A 15093-nucleotide genomic window follows, 5' to 3' on the forward strand; every position below is an offset into this window, starting at 1 on the left:
TCCCCCCCAGGTGAAAACGGTCAATATGACCCACATCCCCAAGCAGAAATGGAAGCGGGCATTATGGGACGTCTATGCGATGGAGCCAATCGCCCCTAAGTTCAACCCATGGTCAGCTTGTCCGATCACCTTTGACCGCAGGGATCACCCTACCAGCATCCGTCACGGCGGCTCATCCGCATTGGTCTTAGACCCCATCATTGACGGATTCCACCTCACACGTGTCCTTATGGACGGCGGCAGCAGCCGGAACCTGCTTTATCAGGACACAATGCGCAAGATGGACATTGATCCTTCAAGGATCAAGCCCACCAAAACCACCTTTAAAGGTGTTATTCCTGGAGTAGAGGCCTGCTGCATGGGTTCTATAACATTGGAAGTGGTCTTCGGATCCCCACACAACTTCAGGAGCGAAGAGCTGATCTTCGACATCGTCCCTTTCCGCAGTGGCTACCACGCACTATTCGGGCGGACCGCATTCGCAAGATTCAATGCGGTGCCACACTACGCATGTCTCAAGCTCAAGATGCCAGGACCGCGTGGGGTCATCACTGTCAACGGAAATATGGACCGCTCCCTTCGAACAGAAGATCATACGGCAGCCCTCGCAGCAGAAGTACAATGCGGCCTCCTCCGACAAACCAATTCGGCGACAACTTCGAGCACCGTCAAACGAGTCCGGAGCACCCCGCAACTGGATCAACACGAATGTCAAGATCATGATTAGCAGACCGGCCTCCGCTCAAGCCCCTCCAAAGCAGCATTCGTGCCATGCGTACACAATTACGCACTCAAGATACCTTGGGCATAGGCGGAGGCGCATCAACGACTCAGTCGATAATGCGGGTAACCGCTAAATACCTTCATACTATTCCCCTTTTACCTTTCAGGACACCGCGTTAGTGCAACATCCTCAGAAGAGCCGAATTGCCGGAATCATATGGAAGAGACACCCAAGAAGGCAAGAGACGTTGTGCGCGGAAGGAAATACCTAGGTGGAATCTATTTATGATCATTATACCTGCTTCATCTATCTGCACACGGCTTGCCCCCAGATAGGACATGTCAAATAGTCCTATTTTTATCTCTGCCTAATGCATCCATTGTAAACATATGCTTAAACATATTTTTCGTCAAATGGAGATTATATATAGCGTCAACTTATTATCCTTATTTGAGTATTTTTCTCTTATAAATGTTTATTTGGTATTACATCCGTACACCTTGGTACGGCCAGTTTGCCAGGGGCTTCTTATGACGCCCCGTAATATGGCAACTCAAAGTCCGAACACTTTCAATAGTGCGGCACCCCGAACTTATAGCACTATATGCATCAGCTCCGAATCATGTCTTGGGTCTACAGTTGGGATAGCCCGGCTCGCTTGTTTTGGTGCCTTACGTTCCGTTATATTGGCTAAGGTAGCGTAGGGAGAACTACTGCGATTGTGTCCCGGTTCTTCCGGACGAGCACCTCAGTAGAGAAAGCCGAAAACTGACCGGCATGATGTGGCGAGAGCTGGTCGCTGTTCGAGAGGTACTAAAATCCTTAAAGATTTTCCGCTTTAGTTGAAAAATCGGCTTTGTCCGACCAAGGCGTGTATAGCGCCCCAATTCAGCCTTCCGGATTCTAGGGGCTTCGCCGAAATTTAAAATTATAGACCTCTATGGCTAAGTGAAAGTTATAAAGCCGCATAGTCCGATTGCCTCGTTCGCTGCGCTGGACACCTCCTTAAGGGACCAAACATTTGGATAAAGAGTGTCCAGGTTTTCCACGAACACCCCAGTGCTAGTCACGCGGGGGCGGAAGCCGACGACTGGCCTACTTTCAGGATTTTATAAACAGCCGCACATAAGGTAATATTTTAAATAACAAAAGTGCTACATAGCGCAAGTAACTTCGTCCTTAAAATACAAACATGACAGAAGCGAATTCATTCAAAAATGGTTTCCTTGGTACATTCGTCAGCCACGAGACGAGCACCCTTCATAACACCATCATAGTACAGCTCGGGATGGTGATGCGCCTTGCCCTCCGGCGGTCCGTCCTTGACCAGCTTCTCCGCATCCATCTTGCCCCAATGCACTTTGACGCAGGCAAGGGCCCGGCGGGCACCCTCGATGCACACAGATCGCTTGATCACCTCAAGCCGCGGGCAGGCATCCACCATCCGCTCGATCAGGCCGAAGTAGCTACTGGGAACGAGCTCACCAGGCCACATCCGGACTATGAACCCTTTCATAGCCAGTTCGCCGCCCTGTGGAGTTCGACCAACTGCTTCAGTTGGTCACTCAGAGGCATCGGGTGTTCGGCCCCAGCATACTGGGACCAGAACAACTTCTCCGTTGAGTTCCTCTCCCACGCACGGTTGAACTCCGCAACATCTGATACGCTGCGTGGCAGATCTGCGAATGCCCCTGGAGAACTCCGAATTCGAGTAAGTAATAGAAACGCCTCCTCCATATGTTTGCTTTGCATAAAGAACTTCTTACCCGCTGCTATCTTCTTGGCCTCCTGGATCTCCTGCTGTGCTTTTTCGGCTTCGGCTATGGCATCTTTTAAGCTCATAAGGGCCTTCACAAGCTCGGCCTCTTTGGCCTTGAGATCATTCTCCATGGACTCACATTTCTTGCCGAGGTCCTGGAGCTCCTGCTGTACCTCACCTACCCTAGCACTTTGCTTTTCGCGCTCCTTACATTCCGAGGCCGCCTTGTCTTCGGCCTCGGATAGGGCCTTCCTTAGGGCCGCCACTTTGGCGGGGGCCCCTGTTACACGGTCACGACACTTAGTTGTTAGACCCACCAATTCTGCCTATCCTTAAATACATAAGAACGGGAATTACTTACCCTTGTTCTCTTCGAGCTGCCTCTTCGCGAGGTCGAGCTCCCCCTGCGCCTGCTCCAGGTCCCGCTTCAGATCGGCAACCTCGGCAGTACGGGCAGCAGCAGCAAGCAGCACAGCCTGCTTATTCAAAATAATACTTATGATTAGACTCCTGTGGATTTTAATTGACCCTCTGCTCGGCTTTTCCTTCCGAACGCCAAACAGAATATCAGGGGCTACTACCTAATGGGTGGTAATTTTATACATATTTATTACTTACCTCGAAGCCTGTTAAGAGGCTGGTGCAAGCTTCGGTTAGTCCGCTCTTGGCGGACGAAACCTTCTGAATCACCGTAATCATAAGAGTACGGTGCCCTTCGTCCAGGGAAGCGCAACAAAGTGCTTCCAGCAGACCGTCCGGCGCTCCATGTGCAACAGAAGTCCGCGACACAGACGGCTCGCCCTCCTTAGCGAGGGGTCGCCTGCCTGAGTCCGGAACCATCGAAGGTTCCAGAATTGTGTTCGGCTCAGAGCCCGGCTGGCCATGGCTCTTGTCGACACGATCCACGGGGATCTTGAACCCCGCATGTCCGACCTCTGGGACCCTGCCTCGGGGCGTCTTCAGAGTCACGTCCCCCCGCTCTGGGAGCCTTTGGGACAACACTTCCGTGTCGTCCGCGGGTTGAGGAGTGGTGGCCGTCGGAAGCGAATTCATCTCGGAATTGCTCAGGGACCCGGAGGAGGATACCTCGGGGTGATCCCTGGCTGGACTGCACACATATGTTCGGCATTATAAATACAAAAACTGTGAGGTGAAGTCATGATAGAGTGCAAACACTTACGATCGTGCTAGGGGCTTCCCCCTGGGAAACCACCCCTCCTCGCTGAGAGTGGCCGTGGCGGAGTAGTCCGGAAGGGGCCCCTTCCCCTTCTTGGACGCCCCGGCCTCCCTCCTGGGTGGCTTTTCTCTTCTTCTCCCCCCCGGTGGGGGAAGGTAGGATCTCCTCCTGATTCCCCCCGCCTCCGTAGGAGGAATCCGACTCGTTGTCATCGGACGACAGGGGATTTACGGCCCTACGCCGAGGACCTTTTCCGGCCCCCGGGTCCGCCCCCTCGGACCCCTCATCCTTTCCGGATGGGGCGTCCTCTTCTTCTTCCTCCTCCCCTTCGTGGGAGGAGTCTGCCTTGTCGTCTTCGGACAAGGCTTCCGGCACAACCTTGCGCCGGAGACCCTTTCGGATCCCCGGGGCCTTCTTCTCCGGCACCTTGTACGGCGCCAGGACCAGCATCTCCATCAGGAGAACATCTGCTGGGTCTTCTAGCAGCAGAGCCGGGTAGTAAACCTGCTCCGCTGTCTCTACATAGTCCTGAAGCAAATATGCACAACTTCTTAAGGCACTCCCATGAATGTATCGGGAAGAACTGGGTCCGGTGTCAGTCTGAGAAGTCACCGGCCTAGGAGCCCGCGCGGCGTGAAGCCCGCGGTCCTCGGATGTTGGAGGAGATACTTCGGAGGCCTTGAACAACACCTTCCATGCGCCTTGGTGCGTCATGTCATAGAGCTTCTGGAGCGTCCGGTGTTCGGTTGGGACGAACTCCCACAGATTGACCGCCCGCCTCTGGCAGGGCAGGATCCGGCGAACGAGCATGACCTGGATCACGTTGACAAGCTTGATGTTCTTGTCCTTCATTCTTTTGATGCATGTCTGGAGTCCGGCCAGCTCCGTGGAATCTCCCCAGGACATGCCCTTCTTCTTCCAGGAGGTGAGCCGCATGGGGCCTCCGGATCGGAACTCGGGGGCCGCTGCCCAGTTGGCGCCGCGCGGCTCGGTGATGTAGAACCACCCCGATTGCCATCCTTTTACGGTCTCCGCAAAGGAGCCATCGAGCCATGTGACGTTAGGCATTATGCCCACCATGGCCCCTCTGCACTCCGTTTATTGGCCGCTTACAACCTTCGGCTTCACGCATAAGGTTTGCAGCCATAGGCCGAAGTGAGGCCGGATGTGGAGGAAGGCCTCGCATATGACGATGAATGCCGAGATGTTGAGGACGAAATTTGGGGCTAGATCATGGAAATCTAGCCCATAGTAGAATATAAGCCCGTGGACAAAGGGATGGAGTGGGAATCCTAGTCTACGGATGAAGTGGGCGACGAATACGACCCTCTCGTGGGGTCCTGGGGTCGGAATGACCTGCCCGGCGTCTGGTAGATGGTGCTCTATGTCCGCGGCCAAGTATCCGGCCGCCCGAAGATTGGTGATGTGCTTCTCCTTGACGGCGGAAGCCACCCACTTGCCTCCTGCTCCGGATATGTTTAGCTATGCGGGGAAGACTTGGGCTTGGGTGCTGGAGCTCGAGGGGGCAAGAGTGGGCAAAGGAGGAAGAAGGCGTGGGTGAAAATGGGGGAATCTTATCCCTTTATAGAGGCGTCGGAAGCGGTGCGCCTCCCCACTTGCCCGTTGGGAATCGCTTGTTTCCCAAGCGCCACGGTTAATGGCACGATTAAATTACCCAGGCCCATATTGATGAGAATCACGTGATAAGGGGACACGATCTCTGCTTCAACAAGACGTGTCAAAGAAACCGCCTTGTAATATGCGATGTAGCTGGTTGTGGGAAAACAGATCGAATAATGATCCGACCGTAATAACATGTCACGTCATCGGAAAAAGTTGTCAGCAGATTGCATTTGTGAAATATCATTCTCTCTACAGTGGCATATGAAGATCATCTTGCAGATCCGGACACGGTCTACGTGTTCGATAACCACTTTGGAGTATTCGGAGGAGGAACCTGCCTTGCAATACCGAAGACAATACCGCGTGCCGGACTCATCATCATTGAAGCCTGGTTCAGGGGCTACTGAGGAAGTCCTAGATTTGGGGGTATCCGGACAGCCGGACTATGTACAACATCCGGACTATTGAAGCGTGAAGATAGAAGACTCAAGACTTCGGCCCGTGTCCAGATGGGACTTTCCTTGGCGTGGAAGGCAAGCTTGGCGATCCGGATATTATGTTTCCTTCCTTGTAACCGACTCCATGTAAACCTAGCCCTCTTTCGTGTCTATATAAACCGGAGAGGTTTGTCCTTACAAGGCCGATCACAATTACATTCATACCATCATAGGCTAGCTCCTAGGATTTAGCCTCTACGATCTCGTGGTAGATCTACCCTTGTACTACCCATATCATCAATATTAATCAAGCAATAAGTAGGGTTTTACCTCCATCGAGAGGGCCCGAACCTGGGTAAACATCTGTGTCCCTTATTTCTTGTTACCATCAGCCTTGACGCACAGATCGGGACCCCCTACCTGAGATCTGCCGGTTTTGACACCGACAAAGGGTCTTACTCAATCCATAGGTAGGTATGGTGGACTCTCATGTCAAAACTGGGTTTAAGGATATTTGGAAGCACAAGTAGTATCTCTACTTGGTGCAAGGAATTTGGCTAGCAAGAGGGGTAAAGACAAGCTCAACATGTTGGATGATCCATGACAATATACTTTAACTAAGATGTGAGAAAACATAACCCATTAGGTTGTCTTCCTTGTCCAACATCAACTCTTTAGCATGTCATACTTAATGAGTGCTCACAATTATAAAAGATGTCCAAGATAGTATATTTGTATGTGAAATCTCTCTTCCTCCAATATTCTTTCATGAATTGTTCAAATGACCAATACAATGCTTGCTAACCTTCAATAAATTTACAACCTCTACTTCTTAGATGTGAAGTTATTACTCCCCATGGGATAAGAAAAAGAAACATATATAATTTCAGATTTATGACATTCAACTTTTCAACCATTTACTCATAGGATATAAGTGAAGCACACGAGTAAATGACAAACTACTCCAAAAAGATATAAATGAAGATCAATGTGTAGTTAAATAATTATGTAACTATGTGAAGACTCTCTATCATTTAAGAATTTCAGATCTTGGTATTTTATTCAAATAGCAAGCAAAACAAAATAAAATGGTATTGCAAGGATAGCACGACTCATGTGATGAAGCAAAAACTTAGGCTCAACTGATACTAACCGATAATTGTTGAAGAAGAAAGGTGGGATGCCTACCGGGGCATCCCCAAGCTTAGACGCTTGAGACTTCTTGAAATATTATATTGGGGTGCCTTGGGAATCCCCAAGCTTGAGCTTTTGTGTCTCCTTAATTCCTTTTATATCTCGGTTTCCTAAATCTCAAAAACTTCATCCACAACAAACTCAACAAGAACTCGTGAGATAAGTTAGTATAAACCAATGCAAAAACCTTATCATTTTGTACTGTAACAAATCACTAAAATTATTATTCAACATTGCATACTAAATGTCTCTGCATATTTAATACTCCTATCCTCAAATAGAATCATTAAATAAGCAAACATATGCAAACATAACAGCAATCTGCCAAAACAGTACAGTCTGTAAAGAATGCAAGATTCATCATACTTCCCTAACTCCAAAAATTCTGAGAAAAATAATACGCTGTATAAGATTTATCAGAGCTCAGTATTCAAAAAGTTTCAACATTATATCATTCTCTGACTTTTCTAGGGAATTTTTGCAACAGCGGTAAACTTTCTGTTTTCAAACAACAACATGTATACTAGCCAAATAAGCATGGTAAAGGCTATCTTTGACATTTTTATTATATAGATGCAAAACATTATTCTAAATAACAGCAAGAAAATACTAACAAAATAAAATGACGCTCCAAGCAAAACACATATCATGTGGCGAATAAAAATATAGCTCCAAGTAAAGTTACCGATGAACGAAGATGAAAGAGGGGATGCCATCCGGGGCATCCCCAAGCTTAGGCTCTTGGTTGTCCTTGAATATTACCTTGGGGTGCCTTGGGCATCCCCAAGCTTAGGATCTTTCCACTCCTTATTCCATAGTCCATCGAATATTTACCCAAAACTTGAAAACTTCACAACACAAAACTCAACAGAAAACTCGTAAGCTCCGTTAGTATAAGAAAGTAAAGCCACCACTTATGTACTGTAATGAACTCATTCTAAATTCATATTGGTGTAATATCTACTGTATTCCAACTTCTGTATGGTTCATACCCTCTGATAGTACTCATAGATTCATCAAAATAAGCAAACTATACATAGAAAACAGAATCTGTCAAAAACAGAACAGTCTGTAGTAATCTGTAACAAACGTATACTTCTGGAACTCAAAAAATACCACCAAATTAGGAAGTCCTAGGAAATTCATGTACCAATCCAGAACAGAAAGAATCAGATCAAAATCTCATTTCGGTGAATTATGAAAACTAATTTACTGGGTGCAAAAGTTTCTGATTTTCAGCAGGATCAACACAACTATCACCGTAAGCTATCCCAAAGGTCTTACTTGGCACTTTATTGAAGCAAAAGCTATAAAACATGATTACTATAGTAGCATAACCATGTGAACACACAAAAACAGTAAGGGTAAATATTGGGTTGTCTCCCAACAAACGCTTTTCTTTTATGCCTTTCTAGCTAGGCATGATGATGACAATGATGCTCACATAAAAGTTAAGAATTGAAACATAACGGGAGCATCATGAAGCATATGACTAGCACATTTAAGTATGCATAGGGATTTTGTGAGCAAACAACTTATGAGAACAATAATGAACTAGCATAGGAAGGCAAAACAAGCATTACTTCAAGATTTTAAGCACATAGAGAGGAAACTTGATATTATTGCAATTCCTACAAGCATATGTTCCTCCCTCATAATAATTTTTAGTAGCATCATGAATGAATTCAACAATATAACCAGCACCTAAAGCATTATTTTCATGATCTACTTGCATAGAAAATTTTCTACTCTCCACATAAGCAAAACTCTTCTCATTCGGAATAGTGGGAGTATCATAAGAGACTCGAATGCTAAAGATAGTTTCCTCATTAAAAAAGTAATGTTCAGAAAAAAGGTCATCATAATCATGACAAGTTTTATAAATATAATCATCACTAATTTTTATAGCATAAGTTTCATCACAATAATCATCATAAGTAGCAACTTTGTTCTCATCATAATCGATTGAAACCTCTTCCAAGATAGTGGAATCATCACTAAATAAAGTTGACACTCTTCCAAATCCACTTTCATATTCATCACAATAAGATTCAACATCCTCCAAAATAGTGGGATCACTACTTCCTGAAGTTGACACTCTTCCAAACCCACTTTCATCAATATAATCATCATAGGTAAGAGGCATGCTATCATCATAACAACTTTGCATATCAAAACTTGGGATGCTAAAAATATCATCTTCATTAAACGTAGCATCCCCAAGCTTGGGCCTTTTCATATCATAAGCATAATAACTCTCATCACTAATAGTATGGATAGCACCAATAGTCTAGCAATTATAATCATCACAATGAGTGGTAGGTGCAACTTCATTTGGGAGGGATACCTTTTTACCTTTGTTGCTCCTTATTTTATTTTTCTTATTCACATTATGTGTGGGTTCAACCTTCTTCTCTAAGCTCCTTATTGATGAGATTGGTTGAATAGAAAGCTCCTCCTTGTTACCTGATTCATCGTAAGAAATAATAGGAGGATATTGGGTAGTCCATTCCCTTTATTAGTATTCTCTTCATCTTCTATTTGCTTTATTTTCTTTAGGTAATTGGCAATATAAGGATTTTCAATGCAATTCACCGCACAATACATATAAATTTCCTCTAGATCAATATCAAGAAAATTCTCAAGATTAAATTCTGGAATATGCTTAGTTGCACATTTCAATTCTTCATAACCCAAAAGCAAACTAAGTTCATTATGATGTGCAAGGGAAATCAAATCATCACAATTTTTGGACATGATTCGATCATGAGACAATTTGCATCAGAGATTTAAAATGACCATGTTCATTGCAAAGTTCACAAGTACGGTAAAGATATCTTAAATTTTCAGCACTAACATTAAGCCTTTCTTGCAACCATTTAGTTTCTAAATGCTTATGCCTCTTGCAATATCTATTTTCCCTATTTGGTGTGTACTTGCAAACCCAATTCACTCCACAAAAAATGACATGTTTATAGGAGACATTTTCATCATAACAAGTGCAATCATCATTAGTACTATGGATATTAAAGGAGTACATACTAACAACATTGCAATCATGCTCATCATTCAAAGATTTAGTATCAAACATTTTACAGACTTCTTCTTCTAGCACTTGAGCACAATTTTCCTTTTCATCATACTTACGAAAGATATTAAAAAGATGAAGCATAAGAGGAAAACTCAATTCCATTTTTTGTAGTTTTTTTTATAAACTAAACTAGTGATAAAACAAGAAACAAAAAGATTCGATTGCAAGATCTAAAGATACACCTTCAAGCACTCACCTCCCCGGCAACAGCGCCATAAAAGAGCTTGATGTCTACTACACAACCTTCTTCTTGTAGACGTTGTTGGGCCTCCAAGTGCAGAGGTTTGTAGGACAGTAGAAAATTTCCCTCAAGTAGATGACCTAAGGTTTATCACTCCGTGGGAGGCGTAGGATGAAGATGGTCTCTCTCAACCAACCCTGCAACCAAATAACAAAGAGTCTCTTGTGTCCTCAACACACCCAATACAATGGCAAATTGTATAGGTGCACTAGTTCGGCGAAGAGATGGTGATACAAGTGCAATATGGATGGTAGATATAGGTTTTGTAATCTGAAAATATAAAAACAGCAAGGTAACTAATGATAAAAGTGAGCGTAAACGGTATTGCAATGCTAGGAAACAAGGCCTAGGGTTCATACTTTCACTAGTGCAAGTTCTCTCAACAATAATAACATAATTGGATCGTATAACTATCCCTCAACATGCAACAAAGAGTCACTCCAAAGCCACTAATAGTGGAGAACAAACGAAGAGATTATGGTAGGGTATGAAACCACCTCAAAGTTATCCTTTCTGTTCTATCTATTCAAGAGTCCTTAGTAAAATAACACGAAGCTATTCTTTCCGTTCAATCTATCATAGAGTTCATACTAGAATAACACCTTAAGACACAAATCAACCAAAACCATAATGTCACCTAGATACTCCATTGTCACCTCAAGTATCCATGGGCATGATTATACGATGTGCATCACACAATATCAGGTTCATCTATTCCACCAACACAAAGTACTTTAAAGAGTGCCCCAAAGTTTCTACCGGAGAGTCAAGACGAAAACGTGTGCCAACCCCTATGCATAGGTTCATGGGTGGAACCCGCAAGTTGATCACCAAAACATACATCAAGTGGATCACGTGATATCCCATTGTCACCACAGATAAGCACGGCAAGACATACATCAAGTGTTCTCAAATCCTTAAAGACTCAATCCGATAAGATAACTTCAAAGGGAAAACTCAATCCATTACAAGAGAGTAGAGGGGGAGAAACATCATAAGATCCAACTAGAATAGCAAAGCTCACGATACATCAAGATCGTATCACCTCAAGAACACGAGAGAGAGAGAGAGAGATCAAACACATAGCTACTCGTACATACCCTCATCCCCGACGGTGAACTACTCCCTCCTTGTCATGGATAGCACCGGGATGATGAAGATGGCCACCGGTGAGGGATCCCCCCCTCCGGCAGGGTGCCAGAACGGGCTCCCGAGAGGTTTTTGGTGGCTACAGAGGCTTGCGGCGGCGGAACTCCTGATCTATTGTTGGCTTCAATGTTTTTAGGGTATATGGGAGTATATAGGCGAAAGAAGTCAGTCAGGGGAGCCACGAGGGGCCCACGAGACAGGGGGCGCACCCAGTGGGGGGCGCCCCCACCCTCATGGCCACCTCAAAGCTTCCTTACCTTCAACTCCAAGTATCCTGGATTGCTTCCGTTCCAAAAATAACGCTCCCGAAGGTTTCATTCCGTTTGGACTCCGTTTGATATTCCTTTTCTCCGAAACACTGAAATAGGCAAGAAAACAACAATTTGGGCTGGGCCTCCGGTTAATAGGTTAGTCCCAAAAATAATATAAAAGTGTATAATAAAGCCCATAAACATTCAAAACAGATAATATAATAGCATGAATGCTTCATAAATTATAGATACGTTGGAGACGTATCATTCAACAATATGGAAAATAGATGCAATATAATGGAAAAGGGACCCGAGGGCCATAGGTTTTCTCTAGTGGCTGCTCTTGAGATAGCATGTATTACGGTGGGTGAACAAATTACTGTGGAGCAATTGATAGAAAAGCGCATAATTATGATGACATCTAAGGGAATGATCATGAACATAGGCATCACGTCTGTGTCAAGTAGACCGAAACGATTCTATCTACTACTATTACTCCACACATCGACCGCTATCCAGCATGCATCTAGAGTATTAAGTTCATAAGAACGGAGTAACGCATTAAGCAAGATGACATGATGTAGAGGGATAAACTCAAGAAATATGACATAAACCCCATCTTTTTATCCTCGATGGCAACAATGCAATATGTGCCTTGCTGCCCCTACTGTCATTGGGAAAGGACACCGCAAGATTGAATCCGAAGCTAAGCACTTCTCCCATGGCAAGAAAGATCAATCTAGTATGCAAAACTAAACCCATAATTCGAAGAGACTTGCAAAGATATCAAATCATGCATGTAAGAATTCAGAGAAGAACCAAATAATATTGATAGATAATCTTAATAATAAATCCCCAATTCATCAGATCTTGGCAAACACACCGAAAAAGAGTGTTACATCGAATAGATCTCCAAGAACATCGAGGAGAACTTTGTATTGAGAATCAATGAGAGAGAAGAAGCCATCTAGCTAATAACTATGGAACCAAAGGTCCGTGGTAAACTACTCACGCTTTATCGGAGAGGCAATGGTGTTTGATGTAGAAGCCCTCCGAGATCGATTCCCCCTCCGGCAGATCACCGGAAAAGTCCCCAAGATGGGATCTCACGGGTACAGAAGGTTGCGGTGGTGGAAAAGTGGTTTCGTGGCTCTCCCTGATGTTTTTAGGTATAAGAGTATATATAGGCGAAAGAACTAGGTCAATGGAGCTATGAGGGGGCCACGAGGGTGGGGGGCGCGCCTACCCCCCCCTAGGCGCACCTTCCTGCCTCGTCGATGCCTTGTTGCGTCTCTGACTTCAACTCTAAGTCTTCTGATTTGCTTTCAGTCCAAGAAAGATCATCGTGAAGGGTTCATTCCGTTTGGACTCCGTTTGGTATTCCTTTTCTGCACAACTCTAAAATAGGCAAAAAACAGAAACTGGCACTGGGCCTCTGGTTAATAGGTTAGTCCCAAAAATAATATAAAAGAGCATATTAAAGCTCCAAAATAGATAATATAATTGCATGGAACAATCGAAAATTATAGATACATTGGAGACATATCAGTGGCTAACCTAGCGGTGCATCAAGGACATAATTCTCCCCAGTCCGTGTGGTTGCTACCATCATCTTTAAACTTAGCTTTCTCTCGGAAGGCATTAAAATTTAAGGGAACGGTAGCACGGGCCATTGATCTACAACATAGATATTCAAAAACTATCAGGACTAAGTTCATGATAAATTAAGTTCAATTAATCATATTACTTAAGAACTCCCACTTAGATAGACATCCCTCAAGTCATCTAAATGATACGTGATCCAAATCAACTAAACCATGCCCGATCATCACGTGAGATGGAGTAGTCATTAATGATGAACATCTTTATGTTAATCATATCTACTATATGATTCACGTTCGACCTTTCGGTCTCCAGTGTTCCGAGGCCATGTCTGTACATGCTAGGATCATCAAGTTTAACCCGAGTATTCTGCATGCGCAAAACTATCTTGCACCTGTTATATGTGAACATAGAGCCTATCGCACCCGATCATCACGTGATGTCTCAGCACGAAGAACTGTCGCAACGGTGCATACTCGGGGAGAACACTTACACCTTGAAATTTAGTTAAGGGATCATCTTATAATGCTACCGCCGTACTAAGCAAAATAAGATGGATAAAGATAAACATCACATGCAATCAAAATATGTGAACATGATATGGCCATCCTCATCTTGTGCTTTTGATCTCCATCTCCAAAGCATCGTCATGATCTCCATTGTCACCGGATTGACACCTTGATTTCCATCATAGCATCGTGGTCGTCTCGCCAACTATTGCTTCTACAACTATCGCTACTGCTTAGTGATAAAGTAAATCAATTACATGGCGTTTGCATTTCATACAATAAAGCGACAACCATAAGGCTCCTTCCAGTTGCCGATAACTTTTACAAAACATGATCATCTCATACAATAACGTATATCCCATCATGTATTGACCATATCACATCACAAGCATGCCCTGCAAAAACAAGTTAGACGTCCTCTACTTTGTTGTTGCAAGTTTTACGTGGCTGCTATGGGCTTCTAGCAAGACCGTTCTTACCTTTGGCACAAAACCACAACAGTGATTTATCAAGTTTGCTGTTTTAACCTTCAACAAGGACCGACCACAGTCAAATTCGATTCAACTAAAGTAGGAGAAACACACACCCGCCAGCCACCTTTATACAAAACTAGTTGCATGTCTGTCGGTGGAACCGGCATGACGACACTACACCTGCCACGGTTGCTCTATGCAAGCAGCAGAACAACACGAAGCAGAGGAATACTTCTAGCAGCGGGACAACGATGAAGGTGGGGAACTCCACTCCGCAGGGACTCTGGCTGGGAAACGGTCTAGCTCGCACGAACGAAAACTTCGACAAGCAATCAATCAATCACGACATCACCTGCAATTTGGCATGACACACCAGGTCAGTACATTGAATGTACTTGCAAGCTCACGACAACAAAAAGCATCAAGGCAAAACAACAACATAGCATTTAACATGTTAATTATGAATAACTACTATGAGGTGGAAGCAACTATTAAGCATGATACTACTATGATTACTGCTGAACCAACATCTAAAGAACCATCTCACTCTTGGCTATCCATCCAAGCAATAAATCACCTCGATCAGCTTGTGATCAATGCCTCCACGTGATCACCGCATGACCACATCACAAACAGAAGGATCATAATCGAGATCATCCCAACATCATCATCAACATCCTGCCAGACTGTTACTGCTCACAATATCAACATATAAATCACCTAAAAGTCATTTCGTCATGTGAGTGTTGATCAAATGGTGTGACCTAGTACAAACTTGTGCCCATGACAGAGGATGCAGCTATCGATAGATTAAACACACTCTGCAGAGGTTAGCACACTGTACCTACATCACAGATCCCATG

Source organism: Triticum aestivum, chromosome 4A (assembly GCF_018294505.1).
Source record: "Triticum aestivum cultivar Chinese Spring chromosome 4A, IWGSC CS RefSeq v2.1, whole genome shotgun sequence".
NCBI lineage: Eukaryota > Viridiplantae > Streptophyta > Magnoliopsida > Poales > Poaceae > Triticum > Triticum aestivum.